The following is a 23,955-nucleotide window of genomic DNA, read 5'->3' as shown; positions in this document are numbered from 1 at the left end:
AAATCCTAAGATGAAAGAGGTGGTAAGAAAGAAAATACTAAAGCTCCTGGAGTCCGGTATAATTTATCACGTTGCTGATAGTCAGTGGGTAAGTCATGTCCATTGTGTCCCTAAGAAGGGAGGTATTATTGTCGTTCCTAATGATAAATATGAATTGATCCAACAAAGAATTGTTACAGGTTATAGGATGGTAATTGATTTCCGCAAATTAAATAAAGCTACTAAAAAGGATCATTACCCTTTGCCTTTTATTGATCAAATGCTAGAAAGATTATCCAAACACACACATTTTTTCTTTCTAGATGGTTACTCCGGTTTCTCTCAAATACCCGTGTCAGCAGAGGATCAAGAAAAGACCACTTTTACTTGCCCTTTCGGTACTTTTGCTTATAGACGTATGCCTTTTGGTTTATGTAGTGCACCTGCAACCTTTCAAAGATGCATGATGGCTATATTCTCTGACTTTTGTGAAAAGATTGTTTAGGTTTTCATGGATGATTTCTCCGTTTATGGATCCTCTTTTGATGATTTCTTGAGCAACCTTGATCGAGTTTTGCAGAGATGCGAAGATACTAGTCTTGTCTTGAATTGGGAGAAGTGCCACTTTATGGTTAATGAAGGCATTGCCTTGGGGCGTAAAATTTCTGAAAGAGGTATTGAAGTTGATAAAGCTAAAATTGATGCTATTGAAAAGATGTCGTGTCCCAAGGACATCATAGGTATAAGAAGTTTCCTTGGTCATGCTGGTTTTTATAGGAGGTTCATTAAGGACTTCTCTAAAATTTCTAGGCCTCTGACTAATCTATTACAAAAAGATATTCCTTTTGTCTTCGATGATGATTGTGTAGAAGCATTTGAAATACTTAAGAAAGCTTTGATTTCTGCATCTATTGTTCAACCACCTGATTGGAATTTACCTTTTGAAATTATGTGTGATGCTAGTGATTATGCTGTAGGTGATGTTCTAGGACAAAGAGTTGATAAGAAACTAAATGTTATTCAATATGCTAGTAAAACTCTAGACAGTGCCCAGAGAAATTATGCCACTACTGAAAAAGAATTTTTAGCAGTTGTATTTGCTTGTGATAAGTTCAGACCTTACATTGTTGATTCTAAAGTAACTATTCACACTGATCATGCTGCTATTAATTATCTTATGGAAAAGGAAGATGATAAACCTAGACTTATTAGATGGGTTCTCTTGCTACAAGAATTTGATTTGCATATTATATTGATAGAAAGGGAGCTGAGAACCCCGTTGCAAACAACTTGTCTAGGTTAGAGAATGTTCTTGATGACCCACTACCTATTGATGATAGCTTTCCTGATGAACAACTAGCTGTCATAAATTCTTCTCATACTGCTCCTTGGTATGCTAATTATGCTAATTACATTGTTGCTAAATTTATACCACCTAGTTTCACATACCAGCAAAAGAAAAATTTCTTCTATGATTTACACTACAAGAAATATGTCAACTTGTAACCACCACTATTGGTCACTGAATGGTCATAGTTTTCCATTTGTGACCTTTTTGTGACCAAAAACATAAGGTCAAAAGCTGGCCGTCGTAAACTGACATTAGTGACCTTTCTTCTATAATGGTCGTACACGTTTATGACCAAAAAAGGTCGTAGATTTAACGACCAATTATTTGGTCACTAGCAATCCGACCACACCACGTCAGATCCACCGTGGCAAGCTGACGTGGCAGAATTACAACCAAATGAAAAGGTCATAAAATAGAATCAGCCCGGTCCATTTCAGCCGTCTACATGGGCCAAGCCCAATAATTCAGCCTATTTAATTGTTTTTTCTCTAGATTTTGCTTATCTGCATGGGCCTGGCCCAATAATTTGGCCTTTTATTTTTTGCGAATGGAGCCTTTTTCTGATGAATTTTTTTATAGTCCACTATTGTTTTGGGCCACAGCCTTTTTAATCTAGTTCGAATTTGGGCCTTGGCCTTTTTATTTTCTGTTATGCAGCCTTTTATAAAAAAAAAATCTTACAGTCATTTCTTTTTTTAGGCCCGAGAATTTTTAGTCTAGTTCTTGTTTGGGCCTCGGCCTTTTTGCAGTCCAACTCAATTTAGAGCCCAATTAATCCAAATAGTATTCTATGATCCAACCAAAACTCAAATAATTCAGAAAAGTGCATAACTACACAGCTTCATAACTTCACAACTTCACTGGTTCCAAAATGTGCCATCACAAGTTCACTGGTTCAACAACAAGTGCTCCCAGGTTCACAAGATCCCAGGTTCACAAGTGCTCCGAGGTTCACTTGCAAAGTGCAAAATGCAAAAAACTACATCAGTTCACGACCTACTATGACATAACTAGAGGTTCACAACCATCAAACTACGACAAACTGCACAAGAGGTTCACAACCATCAAACAACCATCAAACTAGGCAGCAATGCAACTACCTGCTCAAACTGCACAGCCATCAATCTACCTTAGCTCCAAAGAGAGCCATCAAGTGGGCTAACTTCTCTTCCTGCTCTTGAGACTTCTTGCGCAGCAGCTCAAGTTCCTTGTCGCGTGCAGCTTCAGATTCTCCCGCCTTCATCTTGATTGCCGCCAATTCTTCTTGCATCACTTCAGCTTGAAGCTCAGACCTCTCCAGCTTCTGCTCAAGGTCACGAACATGAGCATCCACTTCAGCAGTTGCTTTGCCGGAGTTGTTCCTAGATGACTGGAGCCCAACATTCCTGAGGAATGTGCTTTGCTTGACTTCGGTCTTGAGCACTTCTTCGACAATTTCAACAGAAGACTTTGGCTCTTCACCTTCTGGTACCGGCACGTCCTTCATTTTTTCCATATCAAGCTAGCATATAGAGGAAAATGATAGGCATTAGTGGGAGATCTATTTCACATTTTGCAAACGAAACCAAGCAAGAGAAACCAAACCAGCACACAAATGGATTATTTGAAGTAACCAAACCAGCACACGAAATCTATACAAGAAGATGATGACTAGTGACCTGGAGACATGCAATTGGAACAATATGATCGCTTCATTAAGCCTAGAATGGTGGTTCTATATAAGATGGCTTCCGGAGTGAGCCGATCATCAAACTAACATTCAGATCAAATTTCATCATATCATAAAAAATGCAACAAATAGCTACAGCAAGTCCTGATATCTTTGTTGAACTATCAAACAACATCAAAGCATGGAACATAATATGTGTTCTTGACTGGCTCCGAATCAAACAACATCAAATCATCAAAGCATCAAAGCTGGCTATGAATCAAACAGGGCAAAGCATGGAGTGACTTACTATAGCAGTCTTGGCTGGCTCCGAAAACCCATGCTTCTTGCTGTTGTGGGTGGCCTTAAACAAGTCAATTGTAGACAACTCCTCACCCTTACGCTCTTCTTTCTGAAATGTTTTTAAAAAAATCAAAATGTTATTCAGCAAGAATCAGAAAGGTTATTCAATGAGGATCAAACGGTAAGGTCTCTAGAGAAAAGTTCTCACAGTGGCAAAAATGTGTGTTGTGTAGTGCCTGGAACCAGTTCTCTGATTGTACACGACTTTTCCTCGATTCATCTTGTTCGACACACAGGTTTCCTACAAAAAGCATACTGCCAGCATGCTCTAGCACTAGCATATCATGTGCAGAACATAAAGCATCAAACAAAGCAGAGACAAACCTTGTGTCTTGGGGTAGACCACATCTCCACCAGAGCTTGCCATTCACCATCCGTCAGATCAGGTACCGAAGACTTAATGTTGACTTTATTTGCGGCTACGGTATCAAAATACTTCTTCTTGATCTGACGGCGTCTATCCTTTGAATTTTTCTGCAGAATATCTATGCACGCGGTCTTGATGGTCTCCGAGTCCGTGTTCATCTCAAAATTTGCCTACCAAGACAGCAAAAAAGGTAGGAACAATATTAGTGATCATGCATAGGTGTAACAGAAAATATATAGCACATTAACTATGAAACAAGTAGCTTACAACAACTTTCCCAATGTAGTTCTCCAATAGACTAGCATTTTTTTGTATAGCTTGAAGTGAGGAAGAACCAGAATATGGCTTCTTGCAACGAGTCCACACTCAGAAGCAAGATTTGCTGCCTGCAGAGGCTTCTCTGGATGCTTCATCCCTTTGGCAATTTGGATAGGCACCCTACTACCAAGCGACTTGGTGATCCTCTCTAGCCCTTTGCCCTTTCTAAGTCTAGTCTTGGTAGTCATTGCATCTGAAAATGAAATTGAACTCATAAATTAGAATAGAAATCGACAAATGCAGGAGTCGACAAAAGCATACATGATCATTCCATTTGGAAAATTCACTAGTAAAAGATAGCATTGCAAAGGTCAACTTTCCTGATTTAAGCACAAACTACTGTTCTTCTTCATTGATGACAGCATTCCTGTCAATAGAAGGTGCAACAGGGATGAGGTCTGTGTGGACAGTGCCTGCTTCATCAATGCAGATGGTTCCTACTTCATCTAGGCAGCCAGTGCCACTTCCATCCATGCTAAGAGTGGTTCCTTCATCCATGGGTGGCAACTCATCACCCATTTGCACCGAGGTCTCAGAGTCCATGCGAGTAGACTCTCCTGATGGTCCGTCGCAGTCGCCATCTTTGCTTCCTGCCTTGTGTAAGTGCATCTAGTGCCCCTTAGTGATTTTGGTGTATTGAAGACTTATAGGTTAAGGGACTAATGTGTTTATGAGTGTACATAGGTCTATAAGTCCATCAGAAGTTTGATATTTACAGAGAAAGTCGACCCCTAAAAATGAATATCTTCGACTGAAGATTTTGGTATTCCTGAAGACTTTCATGAAGACTTTGAAAGTGAAGAAATTGGTGTGTCCGCGAGGAATATGAAGCTTGAAGACTTTCGTTTTCATAGTTTTGTTTTTCTCTTTCTTGAGTCATAGGAAACACCGTACTGTTAAAGGGGGTCGAGGAAATACTAAGGAAAAATTTCCATGTGATGCTCAACTCAAAATCCTACACCTACCAATCCCTTAGAGTGAAGCCATTGGAAATCTCATACAGTTCAGTCAATTTCTTCAGTGACAGAGACGAAGTTCTTCTGATCGCTGAGGAATTTGTTCTGACTGAGGTGTTAGGAATTTGCCAGTGTGGATTGCCTACAGAGTGAGGAAATTGATAGCCCTGAGGAATTTGAGAGTCAAATTTCCGACTGTTGCTGTGCTACGCGCCAGCTCTCCCAAAATATCTTATCCACATAACAGTCATATCATTGCAGGGCATTTATGTCTTATCATGTCGGGCTGCTCCCCAGGCTATAAATAGCCGCCCCCTACAACCACTAGCTGGTTGGCTGCTCCGAGAGAAACTGACACTTGTCATTTGAGAGCAACCCATCCTCCAAGGACTTTGAGCGAAAATCATCGAGTGAGGAAAATCCAAACCCAAACACCCACAAACCCAAAGTGATTGAGCATCACTGAAGAGATTGATCCTGCGTGGATCCGACCCTTGTTACCTTTGAAGACTGTGCTTCTTCCAGACGGTTAGGCGTCATGGTCTAGAGCATCCAAGAGGAATTGTGGATCGCCGAGTGACCGAAGTCTGTGAAGGTTTGGAAGTCACCTGAAGACTTACCACGAGTGATTGGACGAGGTCTGTGTGACCTTAGTTCAAGGAGAATACGGTGACGACTTGGTGTCCTGAGCTGCGTGCTCAGCGACTGGGTGTCCGGGACTGTGTGTCCTCGAGTTTAAATACTCAGCCGCTCCAACCAGACGTACAACTGAGACAGCAGTTGGAACTGGTCTACCAAATCATTGTCTTCACCAACCTTACTGGTTCTATTTCCTCAACTCTTTCATTTCCTCATTACTGTGTTGAGTGTTTGTTCATATCTGTGTTTGAAGACTTTGACTGAAGACTTTCTCAATTTCCTCAGTTCAATTTCTTCAGTCTGTTTGTCTTCATCTTGTGTTATCCTATGCTTATGCTTTCTGTACTCTGTGTTTGTATTCATTTCATCATCATGGCCATGTGTGTAATCTGTCATGCTTACTTCTGAGTACTTATTCCGCTGCAAGTAGTTCTTCACTAAGGAATTTCCTCACCAGCAAATTCCTCAGTGAAGAATTCATAAAATTCGCCTATTCACCCCCCCTCTATTCGATATAACGCACTTTCAATTGGTATCAGAGCGAGGTACTCCCTTGTTCTGTGTGATTTTGGTTTAAACACCTGGAGTTCTAGTTATGTCGACCGCAGGTATGAAGAACGTTTCCTGCCCCATCTTTGACGGTCATGAGTATCCTCGATGGAAGGCCATGATGAAAAAGCAACTCATGGCTATGGACAACAAACTGTGGACAGTCACTGAGATTGGTCTTACTGATCTATGCAAGATGGCGGATGCTGATGATATTCATAAGTACACTCGACTTGACATCTTGGCGAAGGATATCATCTGTTCCTGCCTATCCAGAGATGAATTCAGGCGCATTATGCATCTTTGCAATGCAAAGCTTATCTGGGACCGAATCTCTGAAGTCTATGAAGGTCATCAAACTCGTCATGATCCTTGGTTTGAGGATTTCAAGGAATCACTCAACACGATGACTTTTGAACCAGAATCATCGTCTTCTGCATCATGTCTCATGGCAAAGGGTGACAAGGTAACTGAATGTTCCTCATCCGAGTCTAGTGACAATGAATCTGATGATGATGGATCTGATGATGATATTGAACTTAGTTATACCAAACTTGTTTGCATTGCCACTAAACAACAAACGGCCATGGAAAAGGTTCAAAACATGCTAGACAAAAGTAATGATATGTTGGGTGAAGAAATGGATCGCACTAAAGCCCTGACTGAAAATCTTCAGAGACTTCAATCTAGGTTTGACAGCCTTCATGGTCATCATAACACTCTCTTATCTGACCATGAGAAGCTTTCTTACGAATTTCTTCAAAGAAAGCAAGATCTTGAGAAGCTAAGAGTGAGTTATGAAGATCTTCGGAAGGAGCGCGATTCACTACTTGCTCAACAAATCAGCACTACTCAGGAAGAATTTGATCCTCCATGCTTAAAGTGCATTGAACGTGAATCTGCTAATTCTTCACCTGAATGTTCAAATGCTTCAAATGTTACAAATTCTTCACCTGCCTCTGCTATCACTAATTCCTCATCTGAGGACATTGCTAGTATCACTGACGACGCATGGCTGAAGGAATTGTATATGATAGGCATGTACAAAAGCCTCAAAGATCATCAGACTCTTTGTGATGTGCTTAAAAAGCAGATCCTCAACAGAAACCCTAGGAAAGAGGGTATTGCCTTTGAGAGGAAACTCAATGCTGATGGAACATATTGGAAGCCTGAGAAGTACCCCAAAACCTCATGGGTTGCTGCAAAGGGACCTCCAGTTGATCCATCTAACTTACCTAGCTTTACATGTGAATCTCCTCATTCTTCTGATGAGTCATTTGACTCCAACTATAAATTGTTCAAAAATCAAAATGGTGAAGTATTTGCTAGATATGTTGCCACTAACTATAGGAACAGTTCCCCTATGAAGAAAATCTGGGTTCCCAAAAGTTGCCTTGAAAGTCTTCAGGTGAATGTCCTCATGACACCACCTGTGAAGAAAAGGAACCCCAGATCAAACTCTTCATATGGACCAAATTCTTCATATGGATCCAAGTCCTCATACAGACCAAATTCCTAACATGGATCAAATTCCTCAAAAGGATCAAAATCCTCATATGAACATCATCGTGCTAACAACTCTTTTTCGCAGGGTAGAGCTAAGGGATATGAATATGTGCATTATTCTTCAAATCATTATGTTCATAAGTCCTCGAAGAATTTCTCTGCTTATTCATATGCTTACCCTAACCCCTCTTATCTGAAACGAAGTGGATTGGCGTCCATGCCACCTTTCTCATATGGTGCTCGCAGAGTGATGAATTCTTTGCCACCCCTCCAGATGTGGGTGGTGAAGAAAAAGAACTAATCTCTTATGCAGGGTTAGGTCTCCAGTGAACTGAAGAATTTGCTGGAGACCTGAACAGTGCCTGAAAGGACGCAGGCGAATCATGATGAAATGAATTTTCATTTCACACGTCCTCACACTGCTTATCTGTGCTATTGCTTGATGAAATTGAACTGATGATACTGATGTCATATTCTTCACTGATGAAGTATGTGAATTTGTAAGCTGCACTAATTCATCTGCAGGATGATCAACCCAAAGCAAACGAGTAGGTCCTCGATAGTGGATGTAAAAATCACATGACTGGTGACAAGAATCTTTTGATGGATGCTCACTTAACACCATCACATCTGAAGCATATCATCTTCGCTGACAAAGGCAAAAGTCAGGTATTGGGTCTAGGTAAGGTTGCGATCTCTAAGGATCGACACATGGGCAAAGTCATGCTTGTCGAGTCCTTAGGATACAACCTCATGTCTGTCTCAATGCTTTGTGATCTTGATATGGTTGTTGTCTTTGGCAAGTATCGTTGTGTTGTGATCATGGAAGCTGACAATTCCAAAGTCTTTGAAGGCTTTAGGAGAGGAGACTTGTACATTGTTGATTTCTCTACAGGACCACAACCTGCTGTGTGCTTACATGCAAAAGCTTCAGAAGGCTGGCTATGGCATCGACGACTTGGTCACGCGGGCATGAGGAATTTGCACACGCTTGCAAAGAAGAAGCATGTCATTGCATTGAGAATGTAAAATTCCTCAAGGATCACCTGTGTGGTGCCTGTGAAGCTGGGAAGATGACTAAGGCCAAGCATCCAGCAAAGACTATCATGACCACCACTCGACCATTTGAACTGCTTCACATGGATCTCTTCGGTCCTAATCATTATTCTGCCGTGACTAATGATGCATCTCTATATGGCTTTGTTATTGTTGATGATTACTCTCGTTACACATGGGTACACATTGTTACTTACAAACATGAAGTGCAGGAAGTCTTCAAACGATTTTCCTCGAGGGCTTCAACCAACTTTGGTGTGAACATCAAGCACATCAGGAGTGACAATGGAACTGAGTTCAAGAATTTCGGTCTTAATGACTATCTTGATGAACTTGGTATTACTCATGATTATCTGCTCCTTATACTCCTCAGCAAAATGGCGTCGTGGAGTGCAAGAACAGAACTCTTGTTGAGATGGCTCGCACTATGCTTGATGAATACAAAACGCCTCATCGTTTTTGAATTGATGCAATTGATACCGCGTGCCACATCATCAACAGAGTATATCTTCACAAATTCTTCAAGAAGACTGCCTATGAACTCTTCACTGACAAGAAACCCAATGTGAGTTATTTCAAAGTCTTCGGTGCTAAATGTTGGATTAGAGATCCTCATCACAATGCTAAATTTGCACCAAAAGCACATGAAGGTTTTATGCTTGGTTACGGAAAGGACTTGCACACCTACAGAGTCTTCAACATCACTCTTCAGAAGATTGTTGAAACTGTAGATGTGCGGTTCGATGAAACTAATGGCTCACAAAGAGAGCACCTACCTTCTGTGATAGATGAACCAGCACCTGAGGATTCTATCAAGTTAAAGGCTACTGAGGATGTCATTCCTACCGAAGAATCTACTGAAGAATTCATTCCAAAATGCTAAGATCATCGAGCTGATGTACCCGAGGAAAATGCTGAAGAAAATGGTGCTGAAGAAAATGCTGATCAAATTCCTCGACGACAACCAGCTCATCCTCGTGTTGCAAAAGAAGTGCAAGTTGAAAAGATCATCGATGACATTGAAGCACCAGGTCCTCTCACACGCTCAAAAGCTTCACACTTATCTAACTTTTGTGGGCACTATGATTTTGTCTCTATCACAGAGCCGACCAACATAGATGAAGCATTTCTGGAGCTTGAGTGGATTCAGGCCATGCAAGAAGAATTACATCAGTTCAAGCTCAATAATGTCTGGGAACTGGTCAGATGTCCAGATCCTCGCAAGCATAATATCATCGGCACAAAGTGGATCTACCGCAACAAGCAAAATGAAAATGGCCTTGTGGTGAGGAATAAGGCACGACTTGTAGCTCAAGGCTACACACAGGTTGAAGGAATTGATTTCGATGAAACTTTTGCACCTGTTGCTAGACTTGAGGCTATTCGCATATTACATGCTTATGATAACCATCATAATATCATTTTATATCAAATGGATGTGAAAAGTGCATTCCTCAATGGTAAGCTTGAGGAAGAAGTATATGTTGCTCAACCCCCAAGTTTTGAAGATCCAAAGAATCCTGACAAAGTCTTCAGACTCAACAAGGCCCTCTATGGTCTCAAGCAGGCCCCTCGGGCGTGGTATGATACTTTGAAGGAATTCTTCGTGAAGAATGGCTTCACATTCGGTTCACTCGACCCTACTCTCTTTACTAAATCTTATGATGGTGAACTGTTTGTGTGCCAAATATACGTTGATGATATTATCTTTGGCTGTACTGACCAACGTTATAGTGATGAATTTTCCTATATGATGAGTGAAGAATATCAAATGTCTATGATGGGAGAGTTGAAATTCTTCTTAGGTCTTCAAATTCATCAACAACACAATGGCATATTCATATCTCAGGAGAAATACCTCCAGGATGTTCTGAGGAAATTCGGCATGCAAGATTGCAAAGGAGTCAAAATTCCTATGCCCACAAATGGCCATCTATGCACTGATGAAAATGGTATTGACTTCGATCACAAGGTATACCGCTCCATCATTGGTTCTTTATTGTAGTTATGTGCATCTAGGCCAGATATAATGCTTAGTGTTTGCATGTGTGCCCGATTTCAAGCTACACCAAAGGAATCACACCATAAGGCTGTGAAGCATATTCTTCGATATCTAGCTCACACACCAACACTAGGATTATGGTACCCCAAGGGCTCTACTTTTGATCTCATTGGATATTCTGACTCTGACTATGCTGGTGATCGTGTGGACCGCAAGTCAACATTTGGTACTTGTCATTTCCTCGGACGATCTTTGGTCTGTTGGTCCTCGAAGAAAAGAGTTGCGTATCACTGTCTACTGCTGCAGCTGAGTACATTGCTGCTGGCTCTTGCTGTGCTCAATTGCTGTGGATGAAGCAAACTCTCAAGGACTACGTCATCAACATGAAGAATGTGCCTCTCTACTGTGACAATGAGAGTGCCATCAAGATTGCTCACAACCCAGTTCAGCACTCAAAGACAAAGCACATTCAGATTCGTCATCATTTTCTTCGTGATCATGTGTTGAAGGGCGACATTTCTGTTGAGCATGTGAAGACTGAAGAACAGCTAGCCGATATCTTCACAAAGCCCTTGGATGAGAAGAGATTTAGCAAGTTGCGGTGTGAGCTAAATATCTTAGAGTCTTCGAATGTTCTTTGAAAAGGACACACATCCTAACACTTATGCAAGATTGATGACTTAGATGTGCAACACATGAAGAAACGTTTTTCTTCAATCAATGAAGAATAACACTCTAAGTGTGAAGAAATTAATGAAGAATTTGATTCTCAGAACCCTACGACAATTGTACGCGGTGTCTGAAATCATCATTCTTATACGGTGGGTCACGCCACCACCAAAGTTGAAAATCTTCAATTTGAGTTTTTTTCTTAGTGTTGAAATTCCTCAGTTTTTCGAATTCTTCAACTTTGCAAAATCTTCACTGTTTCCGTCGTTTTTCTTCATTGGCTATATATATATATATATATATATATATATATATATATATATATATATATATATATATATGGGTTTATGTCCTCTACAGCATTCACTTATGGCTATTTCTTCAAGTTGCATTTTCTGCTAAGTGAATGTGATCGGACCCTTCCCCCTCTATGCTATACTCAACCCAATCTATTCACAAATTCTTCATGTGCGTTCTATTTGAAACTCGTTCAAAATCTTCATTGTGTCCTGTCAGCTGAAGAAATTGTGAATGGAACTTTAAAACTAATCTTATCCAAATTTTCGGTTTTGCCGCTCAAACCGTCCCGTATCCCACAATAGACTTATCTATTCACCCACGATCTAACACGATCTCCACTTTTCAGTACGTGGGTGACACATGTCAAGCGAATGAGAAGGGCCAGGGGCACATTCATCCTAAATCTTAAGGCGAACAGTTTTTCACTGCGACTATAAATACCCCCTCACCCTTCCTCACTTCCTTTACTCCGCTCGACCACTCTCTCTCTCTCTCTCTCTCTCTCTCTCGCTCGAGCTTCTCAAACCCTAGCGCCGCCGCTACTCCATCATCGCCGGTGAGGAAGAGCTTCACTTCCTCGACCTCATCGCCGTCGTACTCACGCCGGCTGCGGAAATCTTCACTCCGCCGCCGCCGTAGCTATCTTCCTCCGCCAAGTTAGGGCGTGGAAGATCTGAACTACCGAGCTTCAAATCTACACTTCTCAGTTCTTCATGTTCGTCATCAAGGGTAATTAAAAGTTACTTTTACTGCCCTCTTTGATTCAAATTTTCTCTACAAAATCTTCAAAGGTGTTTTATTCTTCAAATCCTCACACAGAAAACACCTCACTAGTCATCTGTTCTTGATTCGTTTCTCTAAGCATAATTTATCTTCAAGATTCCTCAATTGTGTGGATCCTCAATCTATACAACTCTGGAACCTAAGACAAAGACCGCTTAGTGAAATCCTTCAAGACTCATCTAGTCAAATTCCTCAAACTTGTTCATTTTGAAAACCTTATGAGAACGCATATGACCTCTTCAAATTCCTCGCAACTATACTCTATTCACAGGTACTCATGTCCGCTGCTGAATCACTAGGTTCTCATCAACTTAACTCATTTGCAGCGTTCCTCGAAGAAAAGTTGCATACTTCTTCAGAGAATTCGATTTTTCAAATTCCTCATCTGAAGAATATGGCAGACGGTAAGAAACCACAGAAAGGAGGAAAGAAGCCTGAGGTCATGTGTAACACCCCAGATACAACTTTCCATATTCGTAACTCCAACTCTTGCCTTTTCCAGAGATATGATTTATTATTTCCTCCGTGGTTGGGTTTTTGTCTGTTGTTTTGCATTTTGTTCTTGTTATGCATCTCGTCTCATGTCATCATTCGCATTGCATCGGCATCGTTTTCATAAAACTTGTATCCGCTCGTAGTTGCCGTGTCCCCCCTTGCTTTTGTTGGCTGTTCCAGACCAATCAGGGTTTCGCTTCCCTCTTGACCGTGACCACCTAACCTCTCTTGCCAGCTCGCAGCCCCCTCGCACGCGTGTCCGAAACTCCCCCGAACCCGACCCGAGCGGTCATGACCAATGAGTCCGGATCATCCCCTAACATCTATAAAATATCTCTGTTTTCTTATTTGGACTCCCCTAAGCCATTTATTCACAACCGCTCGATTTTGATCGGAGGATCCAAATTAACTCTGCCCAAATCCTCTTGCTATATAAACTAAACTCTAACCCTAAATTTTCTCCCCTTGTCCCATCCATCTCATCGACCGCCACCACCCACCTACCTTTCTTCCTCGGGATCCCCTCATTCCTCACGATCCAATTCCACCAACCGAAGCCGCCTCCTCCTTCCTCGTTTTCCCCATCGAGCCAATCACCTTCATCCCTCGATTTCAGATCCATCCACTACCCCAGCCTCCTCTGCTCACGCCCGAGGCCTCCTCCTTGAGACCTCGGCTCTCCCCGTGCGAGCACAGCGCCCGCTTGCGCTTGGGCCAAGGACCCCGACTGCCACCCCGTCAACCCCGCCGCCGGCGACCGCAAGCCACCAGAGCACCAGAGCCCTCCAGCCTCTTGCTCCAGTACACCTCCTACCCGAGATCCTCCCATGGCGCCCTCGTTCACGAACACGTCAACCCCGCCGCCTCGAACTCCCGTGCTAAAGCACCACCTCGCGCGCCTCCTTCCTCGAGCAGGAGCTCGACCTGCTGCCGGCGACCTCGCCCTCCGACGATCTAGACTACCAGGCCGCCCCTCTGCTCCCCTTTGCCCTTCCCTTTTTCCTCTCCTTCTCCCTCGTCTCACTATCTCTCTCTCTCTCACCTTCACAGGAGGCATACGCCATGGACGACCTCCCTGCGTCCCTGCCCAAGGGCCCCGGTCCGCCTCCTCCGGTCGCCTCCCCGCCGCGTCGCCCGCCGGATCCGCCCTTCCGCTCCATCCCGCCGCTCGCCGGAGCCCTGCATCGCGCCAAGTCCGCCGCTGCATCCTCTTCTTCCCCTGCGCTGCTGTTCGAGAGGAGCAGAGCGCAGCGCTCCAGCTGCGTTGACTGCGTCGCCCCAAGCCGGCCTTCCCTGCTCTTGGGCCACAAGCGCGCATCAGGCCAGCGCCTCCTCAGCGCGCCATGCCTCCAGGCTCAGCTGGGGTTGGCCCAATATGAGCAACCCTTGCCAGATCCAGATTCAGCCCTTGTAGCATTTTTTTCCCAGTCCGTGCGTTGTTTTCCATTTAGCCAGTGCATGCATAATTACAGATCATGCCATGATTTTAAATTACTCACAACTAAATAACCGTGCATCGGATTTAAACATGTCATATATGTAACTTGCTCAGTTTTTCATGCACTTTCTTAATATGCTATTTTCATCCATGTTTAAAATGCTTAAAATGTTGTTTGTTTAATTTTGCTTAAATGCCATGCTAAAATGATTTATTTCATAACTAAATAACTGTAGCTCGGTTTTAAATAAACTTTATATGTAAATGGGGTGGAAAAATGCCTAGTATTACTTGGTGCACTCATCTTGCATGTTTAACAACTCTAAAATATGGCTTAGGGCAGAACAGTACCAAACTCAAAATATGCACATGGGGATTTTTCGGAATTGTTGTTTTGTTGTTCCGGCCTCATTTAAACTTGCTTAGATAGGTAGTTTTATTATTCCTCACCTCTTGCCATGTTTAACAACATTTCATATTGTTGGGTAGCCTAAACAAGATTAAACTAAATATGTCAATGTGGTGTTTTGTCAATATGCAACTCATTGCATATTGAGCTCCACTTAACTTGTAGTATTGCTTGTTGCACTTTGACATGCCTTGCCATGCCTCATTAAACCGGACATGCATCATACTTATTGGTGCATCATGCCATGTTTATGCTTGTGCATTTACCATGTTGTTTGTTTCTTTCCGGTGTTGCTTCTTAGTTCTGGTAATGTTGCAATTGTGAGGATTCGTTCGACTACTCCCGTTCGTCTTCTTCATGGACTCGTTCTTCTTCCTAGCGAGATTTCAGGCAAGATGACCGCTACCCTGGATCTCACTACTATCATTGCTATGCTAGTTGCTTCGTTTTATCGCTTTGATGCGCTACCTATCATTTGCTCTTCAAGCCTCCCAATTGCCATGTCAGCCTCTAACCATTTTCAACCTTCCTAGCAAACCATTGCTTGGCTATGTTACCGCTTTGCTCAGCCCCTCTTATAGCGTTGTTAGTTGCAGGTGAAGTTGAAGATTGCTCCATGATGGACAGGATTATGTTGGGATATCACAATATCTCTTATTTAATTAATGCATCTATATACTTGGTAAAGGTGGAAGACTCGGCCTTATGCCTGGTGTTTTGTTCCACTCTTGTCGCCCTAGTTTCCGTCATACCGGTGTTATGTTCCCGGATTTTGCGTTGCTTACGCGGTTGGGTGATTTATGGGACCCCCTTGACAGTTCGCTTTGAATAAAACTCCTCCAGCAAGGCCCAACCTTGGTTTTACCATTTGCCTCACCTAGCCCTTTTTCCCTTGGGTTTCCGGAGCCCGAGGGTCATCTTTATTTTAACCCCCCCTGGGCCAATGCTCCTTTGAGTGTTGGTCTGAACCGAGCTGCCTGCGGGGCCACCTCGGGGAAACTCGAAGTCTGGTTTTACTCGTAGCTAGTCTCATCTGGTGTTGCCCTGAGAACGAGATATGTGCAGCTCCTATCGGGATTTGTCGGCACATCGGGCGGCTTTCCTGGTCTTGTTTTACCATCGTCGAAATGTCTTGTAAACCAGGATTCCAAGTCTGATCGGATCTTCCTGGGAGAAGGTATATCCTTCGTTGATTGCGAGAGCTTATCATGGGCTAAGTTGGGACACCCCTGCATGGTATAAACTTTCGAAAGCCGTGCCCGCGGTTATGGGCAGATGGGAATTTGTTAATGTCCGGTTGTAGATAACTTGACACCAGATACGAATTAAAATGCCTCAACCGCGTGTGTAGCTGTGATGGTCTCTTTTCGGCGGAGTCCGGGAAGTGAACACGGTTTTGGGTTATGTTTGACGTAAGCAGGAGTTCAGGATCACCTCTTGATCATTGCTAGCTTCACGACCGTTCCGCTTGCTCTCTTCTCGCTCTTATTTGCGTTTGTTAGCCACCATATATGCTTAGTCGCTGCTGCAACCTCACCACATTACTCTTTCCTTACTATCGGTGTCAAAACCGGTGGATCTCGGGTAGGGGTTCCCGAACTATGCGTCTAGGCGGATGGTAACAGGAGACGAGGGACACGATGTTTTATCCAGGTTCGGGCCCTCTTGATGGAGGTAAAACCCTACGTCCTGCTTGATTAATATTGATGATGTGTGTTACAAGAGTGGATCTACCACGAGATCAAGGAGGCTAAAGCCTAGAAGCTAGCCTATGGTATGATTGTTGTTCGTCCTATGGACTACAGCCATCCGGTTTATATAGACACCGGAGAGGGCTAGGGTTACACAGAGTCGGTTACAAAGGTAGGAGATCTACATATCCGTATCGCCAAGCTTTCCTTCCACGCCAAGGAAAGTCCCATCCGGACACAGGACGAAGTCTTCAATCTTGTATCTTCATAGTCTTGGAGTCCGGCCGATGATGATAGTTCGGCTATCCGGACACCCCCTAGTCTGGGACTCCCTCAGTAGCCCCTGAACCAGGCTTCAATGATGATGAGTCCGGCGCGCATATTGTCTTCGGCATTGCAAGGCGGGTTCCTCCTCCGAATAATTTATAGAAGATTGTGAATGCCAGGATAGTGTCCGGCTCTGCAAAAATAAATTCCACATACCATCGTAGATAGAATAATATTACACAAGATCAATCTGCTGACGTATTCGGTGGCGTGACGTCACACCACTTCCAAGCCTTTACTTGAATTGTTTTTATTGTTCCACCTCAGCGCGTTTAGCGAGGCGGTTTCCTTGGCACGTCTTGTCGAAGCAGAGATCGTGTCCCCCTTATTCCGGGATTCCCATCAATACGGACGAGGGTAACCCAACCGCGCCATTGATTGTGACTCTTGGGAGATAAGCGAGTTTTACCAGGCCGGTAGGGACGCGTGTTCCTGTCTGCCCATATAAGGGGATAAAGATCCAACCCTTTTACCTGCTGCTTCTTCCTCTTGGCTTATCCATCTCCGCGAACTCGAGCTCCAGCGCCCAAGTCCGCACTTCTCACCTCAACCTTCTCCAACTATGTCCGGAGCGGGAGGCAAGTGGATGGCCTCCTCCGTCACGGAGGGGTAGATCCAGAAGCTGCGCGACGCCGGATACTTGTCCAGTGACATCGCGCACCGGCTCCCCGACGAGGGAGAGCTCATCCCCACCCCCAGGCCCCATGAGAGGGTAGTGTTTCTTTCCCATTTCCTCCGCGGACTGGGCTTCCCACTTCATCCCTTAGTCCGGGGGCTCATGTTCTACTACGGCCTGGATTTCCATGATCTGGCCCCGAATTTCATCCTCAACATCTTGGCGTTTATCATCGTGTGCGAGGCCTTCCTCTGCATCCAGCCCCACTTCGGCTTGTGGCTCAAGACCTTCAGTGTCAAGCCGAAGGTTGTGAAGGGCAGCCAAACAGAGTGCGGAGGCGCCATGGTGGCCAGGATGTCCCACGTTACGTGGCTGGAAGGCACTTTCGTGGAAACCATCAAGGGGTGGCAATCGGGGTGGTTCTACATCACCGAGCCGCGTGACGCCGATTGGGCAGCGGCCCCCGAATTCAGATCTAGCATCCCTACACGGCTCACCTCCTGGAAAGAGAGTGGCCTGATCTGGGGGAATTCGGAGGAGCTGACCGGACTCCAAGCCTGTATCCAGAAGCTGGTGGACAAGAAGCTCAAGCTTGTCAACGTAGTCCAGGTCATGCTCATCCATCGGATTCTCCCGTGCCAATGACGGGGCTTCAACATGTGGGAGTTCGATCTGGCGTAGCACCAGACCCTGTGTGGGCTCTTCGACACCACGTATGAAGATGTCTGGAAGGTGTTGTTCAAGGGCGCCGAAGCTCCCGCATCTGCTACCGAAGATCGCGGATTCCGCTCGCAGCGTCCGGCTGACGAGGTAAGTGATTTTGCCACTTGTTTTCCATAGTTTGACTCTATGCAGGATCTAAACTCCCCTTTTACCTTTGACAGGACTGGCTAGCGAAGGCCGAACGGACTATCTGTCCGGCCCCATTGCCAGAGGACATAGCGGACGTCCACCTAACGGGGCTGCTGGCTCCGGCACCCCACGTGGTGCCGGAGAAGAAGGCCAAGAAGAAGGCCACGGGGACCCATAAGAGTTCCCGTTTTCAAGTGCTATCGGATGATGAATCCGAGGCCGACTCCTCCCACCAAGGCGAGGAGGAGAAAAAAGCCTCTCCCCCAGTGGGGGGAGGGAAGAAAAGGAAGGCCTTCCCAACAAGGGAGGCCGAAGGGTCCAGGAAGGGAAAAACTCTTCCCCTGGACCGCTCCGCCAACGCCAGTGACGACGACGAGGACTGGCCTCCAAGGGCCAAGCCCCTGGCGAAATCGTAAGTATCCAGACTCCCGAATAACTTCAAGGTTTTTTCTTTTCGCCACACAATGTCTTTCTAATGCCGCATACAACCCTACAGTCCGCCCAAGGATGATCTTCCCGTTTCGTCGAGCGGGTCCTTGGGTGCGTCGGATATGGATTCCCTTCCGACTGCCTCCACCCCCCGTGCCATGGACGACGCCGAGGTGGGGTCCCAGGAAGGGACCTACCAGGAGGAGGAGGCTCCGGAGGTGATGCAGGACAACCTCCCGGACTTTTCATCGGACTCAGCCCCGGAGGCCACAGTGGCTCCGGAGTCCGACGGGCGACCCCTTCGTAAGAAGGGCAAGACCGCGACGCCGGCTGCCTCCGTCCAACCGGAGGTGCCGGATAATTTGTTGGAGGTGCTCAATGGCGCCTCCATCAAAGAGGAACACCGCACTGTTATGAGTGCGGTGATTCAGAAGGTTCAGCTCGCCAAGAGCGGGCTGACCGAAGCCTGCAGCAGCCTTCTAACAGGCTTTGAGGTAAGAATTCCAATATATGTAAAATGGTACCGCATAGACAGTAGCCCCTGATGCTCGGTTCGGTGTTCGGAAAGAAAAGCCGGACTGAGGATCTTTAGAAAGATAAACGCAGGAGTCATGAAAATATGTCAATATGGGATTGCAGGCTATGCTCCTGACCTCCGCCGCACTGACTGCGGAGGTTAATACTTTGAAGGAAAACCTCGAGCGGTCCGAGAACGAGCTCGGCCGTGCCAAGAAGCAGCTCGAGGAAAAAGAAGGTGAGTAATACCTTATGAAAATTGTACCTTACAAAAAAGGATTTGGTTGCAAGAAAATGACAAGGATAACTTGGGTATTGCAGGGGCCACTAACGAGGTGGTGACCCTGAAGGAGGCGGTGGCCGCGGCCGAAAGCAATGCGGCCGCGGAGCGCACCAAGCGAGAGAGGCAGGAGGCGCGGGTGGCGGAGGTACAGCAAGAGCTCCAGGATCTCGTGAAAAAACATGAGAGCTTGGAGCGTGACTCGAAGACTCGAGAGTCTGAGCTTGCAACGGCTCTTGAGAGTGCCAAAGCCGCTAAGGCCGAAGCCTACAAGGCCCTCCAGGAGATTGAGGCGGTGAAGAAAATAGCAGCGGGTAAGGCATTTTTCATGCAAAGTAAGCATGTGAGTGTTAATTACCTGTTGCTTACCCGAATTCGGAGCTCTCCAGGAGCATTTGCAGATCTTCCTCGCAGCGTGTCCGATGCTGCCGCATTTTACCGGGCCGAGGAGGGGAGCTCGACGGAGAAGGTCTTCTGGTCTCAGTATGCTGAGGCCGGACATCCGGTGCCCCTTAGCGACTAGCTAAAGCAGCTGGTCGAGCTCCACAAGGCGGCCGAACAGGCCATGAAGGGCCTCATAGTTCGGCTGTGGCCTAAGGAGGCCATGCCTGGGAGCTACTTCGGCCTGGTGTAGCGGCTGGTGGATGCGTGCCCGTGGGTTGAAGTCATCAAGCATTCCGCTTGTATTGAAGGTGCCCGCCGGGCCCTTGCCCGTGCAAAGGTGCACTGGGGCAAGATGGATGCCTAGAAGCTCGTGACGGACCCGCCACCAGAGGGCAAGGAGCATCGCACGCCCGAGATGTATTATAAGAGTGTGCTGAAAGGCGCCCACACTATTGCGGGTGAGTGCTCCAAAGATGTAATATTTGAGTAGACTCGCATGTTGTTATCCTGTGCGCTGAAAACTTGGTTCATATGCGCTAAGCAACACTTGTTAATTTAAAATATTACCTTCTGTGCGGCTGTTTATCAAATCTGAGAGATGGCAAGTCGTCGGCTTCAGCCCCCATGCCACGAGTGCTGGGGTGTTCGGGATAAACTCGAGCGCTCTTGTTCCCATTTTTGGGTCCATCTAGGGAGGCGCTCGACACAGCGAACAAGGCAACCGGACTTATAATGCTTGAACACTCTCACTTAGCCATAGAATTCTATAATTTTAAATTTCGACGAAGCCCCTAGTCTTCGGAAGGCCGAATTTGGGGCGCTATCCATGCCTTGGCCGGACAGTATCCGGCTCCTCGCTCTAAGCGGCATAAGTCTTTAAGGACTCGCAAAAAACCTCTCGAACAGCGACCGGCTCTCACCTCATCATGACGGTCAGTTTTAGCTTTCTCCACTGAGGCGTTAACCCAGCTCAACTGGGGCGCAATCGCAGTGGTTCTCCCAGTGCTACCTTAGCCGATATAACGGAACGTAAGGTACCAAAACATGGGAGCCGGGCAAACCCAACTATTGACCCAAGACATGATTCGGAGCCGATGCATACAGTGCTATAAGTTCAGGGTGCCGCACTTGTCAAAGTGTTCGGACTCATCACACCATGATGCGGGGGACATAAGCCCCTGGTGTATATTAGCCGTACCAAAGTGTACGGATGCCATATGCCGTGAATGAACATATGTATGAAAAGGAAATGCAATTATAAGCAAAAAGGTGCTGCATTGTTTTATTCAATAAGTGCTGCTATGAATGCGGAACGATACAAATAGTGCGATAAGCAAGGTATGGGACGGTTAAACATGTCCCCCTCCAGGGGTAGGCTGCCGATTGGTGTATAAAAATGCTCGTAACGGAGACCACCTGTATATTCGTTGTAGCCGTTATCCTTCCCTGGCTGTTGCATCGTGAGTTCGGCAGATCTGCTGTCGGACAGGGCCTCTGACAAATGGAGTCCTGTGGGTAAAAAATAAAAGGTAAAAAGAAAAGAAAAAAGAACGACACACTTGAGAGCCCCTGGTGTGGTTAAGCCGTAGTCTGGGTTTATCGTGGTCGTGCCCCTGTCCCCATGCCCATGGTATCTTCAGAGCGTAATGGTGTACGCGAAGGACCTGCTTTAACGTTTCGCGGGAGCTGGGGTTGGGGCCGCACTGCTACGCGTGCTCGAAACGTGCCAGGTGGTCCTGTTGTAAGTTCCTCCGGGCACACTTAGCTGTGTCCGGCTGCTTAAAGGCCGGACTCGAGAATTGCCTTAAGAGGCTGCATTGCACTTCTGCCGCGAGAGCCACTGTATGTTCCTCCGCGCGGAGAGAACGTTCAGTGTTTCCGTTGACCGTGATGACTCCTCGGGGGCCTGGAATCTTGAGCTTGAGGTATGCGTAGTGCGGCACCGCATTGAACTTTGCAAACGCGGTGCGTCCGAGCAAGGCTTGATAGCGTTGCGGAACGGGACTATGTCGAAGATTAACTCCTCGCTTCGGAAGTTATCCGGGGATCCGAGAACCACTTCCAGTGTAATTGAGCCTGTACAATTGGCTTCTACACCTGGTATGACGCCTGTAAAGATCGTTTTGGTAGGTTTAATCCTTGAGGGGACTATGCCCATTTTGCGCACTGTATCCTGGTAAAGCAGGTTCAGGTTGCTGTCGCCGTCCATCAGGACTCTGGTTAGGTGAAATCCATCGACGATTGGGTCTAAGACCAGTGCGGCGAATCCGCCATGGCGGATGCTGGTGGGGTGGTCCCTTCGGTCAAAAGTGATCGGGCAGGAGGACCATGGATTGAACTTCGGGGCAACTGGCTCCATCGCGTAGACATCCCTGAGTGCACGCTTCCGCTCCCTTTTGGGTATGTGCGTTGCGTATATCATGTTCACCGTCCGCACCTGTGGGGGGAAACCCTTTTGTCCTCTATTGTTCGGTGGTTGGGTCTCGTCCTCGTCATCGCTATGCAGCCCCTTGTCATTGTTTTCGGCAATTAACTTGCCTGCCTGCTTGAATACCCAACAGTCCATGTTGGTGTGGTTAGCTGGCTTTTCGGGGGTGCCGTGTATCTGGCACAAGCGGTCGAGTATTCGGTCCAAATTGGACGGACCCGGAGTAGTTCTTTTGAATGGCTTTTTCCGCTGACCGGGTTTAGAGCCTCTGAATCCGGCATTAACTGTCGTATCCTCAGTATGATCGCCGTTGATGCGGCGTTTGTTTTTGTTGCGACGCGGCCTGCCATTTCGGTCCTTGAAGTCCGGACTGCCAGAATTTTTGTTGAGGTTGTTGCTGCGTGCTAGCCAGCTGTCCTCACCCGTGCAGAAGCGGGTCATGAGTGATGTGAGGGCTGCCATGGATTTCGGCTTTTCCTGTCCCAGGTGCCGGGCAAGCCACTCGTCGCGGATGTTATGCTTGAAGGCCGCAAGGGCCTCCGCATCTGGACAGTCGACGATTTGGTTTTTCTTGGTTAAGAACCGTGTCCAGAATTGCCTGGCCGATTCGTCTGGGTGCTGAATTATGTGTCTTAGGTCATCAGCGTCTGGTGGTCGCACATAAGTGCCCTGGAAGTTATCGAGGAATGCGGCTTCTAGGACCTCCCAACTCCCAATTGACTCTGCTGGCAAGCTGTTGAGCCAATGCCGGGCTGGTCCATTAAGCTTGAGGGGGAGGTATTTGATGGCGTGAAGATCGTCACCGCGGGCCATGTGGATGTGAAGAAGATAGTCTTCGATACAAACCGCGGGGTCTGTTGTGCCATCGTAGGATTCAATATTGACGGGTTTAAACCCTTCGGGGATTTGATGATCCATTACTTCAAATGTGAAGCATAGTGGGTGTGCGGCACCTCTGTACTGGGCGATATCACGACGGAGCTCAAGGGAGCTTGGTCTATTTTGTTCGGCCCGGCCGGACTTACTGTGTCCGGCGCGACGATTGTCGTCACGTATCGTAGGATGCCCACGCGATCCATAGATCGATCTTGATTGTCTTGCCTTATCCTCCAATATATCTTGCAAGTCTGGAGTGTTCCCCTGTGGCCGTGTGCTTTTCGCGCGATGCCGGGGTATGGGTCTAGTGAAGGGCCTAGAGGCCTCTCTGTCGCGACCACGGGGTGGTCGGTCAGCCGTATTGTCTCCTGGTGATGCAGGTTCGTAAGCTTCCTCCTCTAATCGGGGGAGCAGCTTGCGTTTAGGGTAGCTTTTGGAGGGGCGTTCGAGCTCATGCTCTTCGGCCGCGAGGACTTCAGTCCATCTGTCGGCTAGCAGATCCTGATCAGCTCTAAGCTGTTGCTGCTTTTTCTTGAGGCTGTTCGCCGTGGCCATAAGCCTGCGTTTAAAACGCTCTTGTTCGACGGGATCCTCAGGCACGACGAATTCATCATCGTTGAGGCTCGCTTCGTCTCTGGAGGGAGGCGTATGATCCTCTGCCTCTTCTTCTGCCGCTCCTTCATAAGGGCTGGCGTCTCCGTCCTCCTGCGCTGCATCTTGCTGGAGCG

This window comes from Triticum dicoccoides, chromosome 5B, assembly GCF_002162155.2.
Source record: "Triticum dicoccoides isolate Atlit2015 ecotype Zavitan chromosome 5B, WEW_v2.0, whole genome shotgun sequence".
NCBI classification, from domain to species: Eukaryota; Viridiplantae; Streptophyta; class Magnoliopsida; order Poales; family Poaceae; genus Triticum; species Triticum dicoccoides.
The sequence above is the reverse complement of the archived record's forward strand: the minus strand, read 5'-3'. Positions refer to the sequence as shown.